This window comes from Lepidochelys kempii, chromosome 1 (genome assembly GCF_965140285.1).
Source record: "Lepidochelys kempii isolate rLepKem1 chromosome 1, rLepKem1.hap1, whole genome shotgun sequence".
Classification (NCBI taxonomy): domain Eukaryota; kingdom Metazoa; phylum Chordata; order Testudines; family Cheloniidae; genus Lepidochelys; species Lepidochelys kempii.
In genome coordinates this window covers 47,891,335-47,897,345 of record NC_136380.1, presented here as the reverse complement: position 1 = coordinate 47,897,345, position 6,011 = coordinate 47,891,335, and the positions used below count along the sequence as shown (strand labels likewise).

Below are 6,011 nucleotides of genomic sequence, written 5' to 3'. Positions count from 1 at the left end.
GGCGGGTAAGGCTGCTCCCGGGTGTGGCGGGCGGAGGTGAGGGAGGGTCTGTGGGGCAGGTAATGCTGCTCCCCGGGTGTGGCGGGGGTCTGTGGGGGCGGGTAAGGCTGCTCCCCGGGTGTGGCGGGCGGAGGTTGGGGAGGGTCTGTGGGGGCGGGTAACGCTGCTCCCCCGGGTGTGGCGGGAGGAGGTGGGGGGGGTCTGTGGGGGCGGGTAAGGCTGCTCCCCGGGTGTGGCGGGCAGAGGTGGGGGGCGGTCTGTGGGGGCGGGTAAGGCTGCTCCCCGGGTGTGGCAGGCGGAGGTGAGGGAGGGTCTGTGGGGGCGGGTAACGCTGCTCCCCCGGTTGTGGCGGGTGGAGGTGTGGGGGAGGTCTGTCAGGGCGGGTAACACTGTCACGTGGGTGTGGTGGGTGGGGGTCTGTGGGGGCGGGTAACGCTGCTCCCCCGGGTGTGGCGGGCGGAGGTGGGGGGGGTCTGTGGGGGCGGGTAAGGCTGCTCCCCGGGTGTGGCGGGCGGAGGTGGGGGGGGGTCTGTGGGGGCGGGTAAGGCTGCTCCCCGGGTGTGGCGGGCGGAGGTGGGGGGGGGGTCTGTGGGGGCGGGTAAGGCTGCTCCCCGGGTGTGGCAGGCGGAGGTGAGGGAGGGTCTGTGGGGGCAGGTAACGCTGCTCCCCGGGTGTGGCGGGGGTCTGTGGGGGCGGGTAAGGCTGCTCCCCGGGTGTGGCGGGCGGAGGTGGGGGAGGGTCTGTGGGGGCGGGTAACGCTGCTCCCCCGGGTGTGGCGGGCGGAGGTGGGGGGGTCTGTGGGGGCGGGTAACGCTGCTCCCCCGGGTGTGGCGGGCGGAGGTGTGGGGGGGTCTGTGGGGGCGGGTAACGCTGCTCCCCCGGGTGTGGCGGGGGTCTGTGGGGGCAGGGAACGCTGCCCCGTGGGTGTGGTGGGCGGAGGTGAGGGAGGGTCTGTGGGGGCGGGTAAGGCTGCTCCCCGGGTGTGGCGGGCGGAGGTGGGGGAGGGTCTGTGGGGGCGGGTAACGCTGCTCCCCCGGGTGTGGCGGGCGGAGGTGGCGGGGGTCTGTGGGGTCGGGTAACGCTGCCCCGTGGGTGTGGCGGGCGGAGGTGGGGGGGTCTGTGGGGGCAGGTAAGGCTGCTCCCCGGGTGTGGCGGGCGGAGGTGGGGGAGGGTCTGTGGGGGCGGGTAACGCTGCTCCCCCGGGTGTGGCGGGCGGGGGTCTGTGGGGGCGGGTAACGCTGCCCCGTGGGTGTGGTGGGCGGAGGTGGGGGGGTCTGTGGGGGCGGGTAAGGCTGCTCCCCGGGTGTGGCGGGCGGAGGTGGGGGGGGTCTGTGGGGGCGGGTAACGCTGCTCCCCCGGGTGTGGCGGGCGGAGGTGGTGGGGGTCTGTGGGGTCGGGTAACGCTGCCCCGTGGGTGTGGCGGGCGGAGGTGGGGGGGTCTGTGGGGGCGGGTAAGGCTGCTCCCCGGGTGTGGCGGGCGGAGGTGAGGGAAGGTCTGTGGGGGCGGGTAAGGCTGCTCCCCGGGTGTGGCGGGCGGAGGTGGGGGGGGTCTGTGGGGGCGGGTAACGCTGCCCCATGGGTGTGGTGGGCGGAGGTTGGGGGGGGTCTGTGAGGACGGGTAACGCTGCTCCCCCGGGTGTGGCGGGCGGAGGTGGGGGGGGTCTGTGGGGGCGGGTAACGCTGCTCCCCGGGTGTGGCGGGCGGAGGTGGGGGGGGTCTGTGGGGGCGGGTAACGCTGCTCCCCGGGTGTGGCGGGCGGAGGTGGGGGGGGGTCTGTGGGGGCGGGTAACGCTGCTCCCCGGGTGTGGCGGGCGGAGGTGGGGGAGGGTCTGTGGGGGCGGGTTACGCTGCTCCCCCGGGTGTGGCGGGCGGAGGTGGGGGGGGTCTGTGGGGGCGGGTAACGCTGCCCCGTGGGTGTGGCGAGCGGAGGTGGGGGAGGGTCTGTGGGGGCGGGTAACGCTGCCCCGTGGGTGTGGCGGGCGGAGGTGGGGGGGGTCTGTGGGGGCGGGTAACGCTGCCCCGTGGGTGTGGCGGGCGGAGGTGGGGGAGGGTCTGTGGGGGCGGGTAACGCTGCCCCGTGGGTGTGGCGGGCGGAGGTGGGGGGGTCTGTGCGGGCTGCCCCCCCCCGCCCGGGTGTGGTGGAGGAAGGGGAAGGGGTCTGGGTTTCACCCACCCCACAGGGAGGCCAGCCCGCCCCCAGCCTCTCTCTGGGCGGGGGGGAGGCGGAGCAGCGGGCTACCCAGACACCAGGGCCGGGCGTCGCCCCTCGCCTCCATGGCAACGAGCCGCCGCCGCAGCTCGCAGGCCAGGGGCTAACGGAGCCGGCAGGCTGCGCCTCCCCCCCCCGCACGCGGGCACGCACCCAAGGGCAGAGGTGCAGGTGGCTCCACCAGGTGAGGGCAGGGTCTGACTGGGCGGCGCCTATCGCGGCTGCTGGGGCGGGGACGCGAAACAAACCCCGAGAGGGGCCGCGGCGCGAGCGGCGTTGGGCGACTGAACGTTCCTCTGTCCTGCCGGCCGCAGGGGGAGGGAGGTGCGGAGCCTCTGCCGCGAAGCAGGATGGGCGACGTAGTTCTTGGGCTCACGCGTTCTGTGACGCCCAGTAGAGGCGCGGGCGGGAGCGGACTACAGAGCCCAGCGCGCTGCGTGTAGCCGGGTGGGGGGCACAGCCTGGCTTTGCCCCGGCATCTGAGCCTTTGCGGGGGTCGGGGGTGATTTGTTGGGGGCCCGGAGGTGGGTGCGGCACCGGGGCCTGCGACAGCGCCGGCTGGGCCCCTGCTTGGGGCCGCTGCCGCAGACGGGGGCGGTATAACGGTGCTGAGGCTGCTCCCCCGCCCCACCGTCTGTCGCGGGATGGTGGGGCCTCCGCATCTCGGGCGGGGCCCTGCGAGCGGACAGACCAGCGCCCCAGAACCAGGCAGGGGGCTGGGAAACGCTCCCCTCGCCGGGGCTGGGGGAGGGGGCGCGTTGTGCGTGGGGGCTGGAGGGGGAGTGCTGGGGAGCTGGCAGGGGCGGGCTGAGTGCTGCATAACGAGGATGGAGAAGTGGGGGTGGGGAGGCTGAGAGCTGCATAGTGAGGATGGTTAGGTAGGTGGGGGTCTAAGGGGGGGCTGAGTGCTGTACATTGAGGATGGAGAAGTGGGTGTGTAAGGGGGTGGGGATGAGTGCTGTGTGAGGGGACATGGGGGAATGAAGGAGGTGTGTAAGGAGGGAGTGAGGGCTCTGGAGTGTCATCCAACAAATGATTTATTGTATGTTGTGCAATTCTAATGCACCTCTCAAACACTGACCCTGTTGCGTTAGCCGCTCTACGCATGCACACAGCCAGTTTTATTTTTTCATAGTTCCTTTTGTCTTTGAAATGCTCAGCTCTTCCATCCTGATTCCACAGCCTCCTCTCCCGAGGTTGCAGATTTAGCGTGTTCTGCAGCTTGTCCCTTTAGAAAAGACAGAAAACAAAGTTTCTGCTCCGAAGAGATTTAGCATACAAAAGTCTGTGTTCAATATAGTAATTGGAGATGGAACAAAATGTTAGGTCATGCTTCATCCTGTAGGGACTAGTGCAGGATTTTTCCTTACAGTCTATTCTTCGGTGGCTTGTGTCCTCTACTTTTAAAATGATGGACATTTGTTTCTAGTGGGGGAGGAAAAAACATTTCCTATCCTAGACACACCATATTTTGTGCATTTTACTCTAGTTGTAGCAGATGCACTGAGATTTTACTTGAGCCCCTGTGAGTGGTTTCTAAAGTGTCCAAAGAGGAAGGATTGATTGGTGAATTAGCATATGATTTAGCAGTCTAGTGATTTCTTTCCCAACCATTCCTAAGATATTCACAAATTGTAAACATTTATAATTTAATTACATTTGAAAAATTGCTATCTCTTGCTGTAAATGCAGTCAATACATTTAGTATGCTGCTCAGTTGGGAAAAGTTAAATATTTTCAACTTATTTATTTTATAGTACCCAAATGTGTGATACATCCTTCAGAGAAGAGGAAAAATGCTGTCCCTACCCAGAAGAGTTGGTGCTGGTCTACACTAGAAACTTAGATTGACTCAGCTATGTTACTCATTGGTGTGAAAAATCCATACCGCAGAGCAATGTAGTGAAGCTGACCGAAGTCCCATGTAGACAGCACTAGGTTGTTGGAAGAATTCTTCTGTTGACCTAGCTATCACCTCTTGGGGAGGTGCATTACCTATGCTGATGGGAGAACCTCTCCCATTGGTATAGGTAGTTTCTACACTAACGTGCTGTAGCATTTCAACTTTAGACAAGCCCTTGGCAACCCACTCTTAGGCCATGTCTATACGTACAGCGCTGCAGTGGCACAGCTGGTGAGAGCATTCCTGTTGGCATAAAAAACCCACCTCCGTGAGCAGCATAAGCTATGTCGGCAGGAAAAACTCTCCCACTGACAGAGCACTGTGCACATGAGTGCTTATGTCGGTGTCACTTATGTCGCTCGGGGTGTGGAATATTCACACCCCAGGGTGATATAAATTTTGCTGACATAGGCTGTAGTGTAGACCATGGGCGGAAGGTGGACACCCCTTTCGGGGAGGCTAGCCCCCTGGCCCCGCCCCATGCAGCAGAGTCCTGAGCCACCCAGACCACCCCTCCTGCGTCTGGAGAAGCCCAGGGCCCATCAGAACCCTAAGCCCCCACCCCAATCTCTGGAGGAGCCCCAGCGCCCTACCCGAGCCCTGGTCCCCAGCAGCCCAAGCCACCCCTGGCCATGCTGGCCTGAGCCACCTCTGCACCGGCAGGAGAATGAGAGAGGCAGCACACCTCCCCCAGCCATCCAGCGGAAGAATGGGAAGCTCTTTATATGCACCATGCAGGTTCCAGGGTGGCTGAGGAGGCGGTATCTGCTACTCAGCTTCCTGGGTTCATCAGTAATCTCTCTGGAGTCCAGGGAGATTACTGATTACGGGAAGCTGAATAGCAGATATAGCCTCCTCAGTTGCCCCGGAACCTGCGTGACGCATAATAAGTTAAAACTCTCAAATGGCGTCCTGTGGCAGTGGCTGTGCCAGGGAAGGCCTATTATACCCCCTGCCTGTGGTGTAAACATAGCTTTAGACATAACACCATCAGTAAGGATTACAGCAGTAGGGAGGGAGATAGTGTAAGGGAGAATGAGGGTTACAGCAAAAGCATAATGCAGCTATTTGCTATGAGATGTACACATCTTAGTGCTTTTCTTTTTTAATGGGAAAATAAAACAGGTCACATTAAAACCAATGAAAATAACGGACTCATTTATTGTAGACATTGCAGGAAAAGTGAGATTTTTTTTTTTTTTGAGCGCAACTTAAATGAGGCGAGGGTAGTGCCTTGGTAGACCAGAACAGGGAAGGTGTTGCAGGTATAATGGGCAGCATGAAAAAAGGCAGAAAAGTGAATGAAAAGGGGGTAAAGGCTGGTATCTTTTGCCTCTGTATTTTCTCAGCTGTGCTGCTCTTGGTAGTTAATGTTCCATTGAAAGCAAATGAAAAGTTAGGATTCTTGCTACTTGATGTTTATTTACAGTCACAGGACAAACTCATTCTACCTGGAACTTTTGGCATCAGTAAAGTTATTTATAATCAGCTGCTAGAAAATATATATGCTAGGCATATTCAAGTCAGACTTTCTAAGACTGGGAACCAAATGCTGCTTGCTTTACTCATACCCATAGTCCCACTGAAGTCAATTGAAATACTTAAATGAGAGTATGGCAAGAAAGATTTTGACCCTGGATGTATAGTTTAAATTTTAGTGTCTGAGCACTGAGGGTATGGCTACACTTGCAGATGTAGAGCGCTTTGAGTTAAACCCACCTTCGGAGAGGGCAGTAGGGAAAGCGCTGCAGTCTGTCCACACTGACAGCTGCAAGCGCACTGGCGTGGCCATATTTGCGGAACTTGCAGCAGCATTGGGAGCGGTGCATGATGGGCAGCTATCCCACAGAGCACCTCTTCCCATTCTGGGGCTGTGGCTTGTGGGAAGGGGGCGGAGGG

General features: G+C 61.1%; 1 protein-coding gene across 3 annotated transcripts in view; it reads left to right on the top strand.

Moving 5' to 3' along the window:
* The first annotated feature begins 2,194 nt into the window (after positions 1-2,194).
* Positions 2,195-6,011, top strand: part of KATNAL1 (katanin catalytic subunit A1 like 1) — a 49,982-nt gene continuing 46,165 nt past the window's right edge. The window contains exon 1 of one of the 3 annotated variants that reach the window (XM_073341069.2): positions 2,195-2,393. The gene's annotated coding sequence lies outside the window, so the exon portion shown is untranslated. Of the gene's footprint in view, positions 2,394-2,714; positions 2,734-2,757; positions 2,918-6,011 lie in introns of those variants that run through there. The other 2 variants (XM_073341096.2, XM_073341088.2) reach the window with 2 other exon arrangements.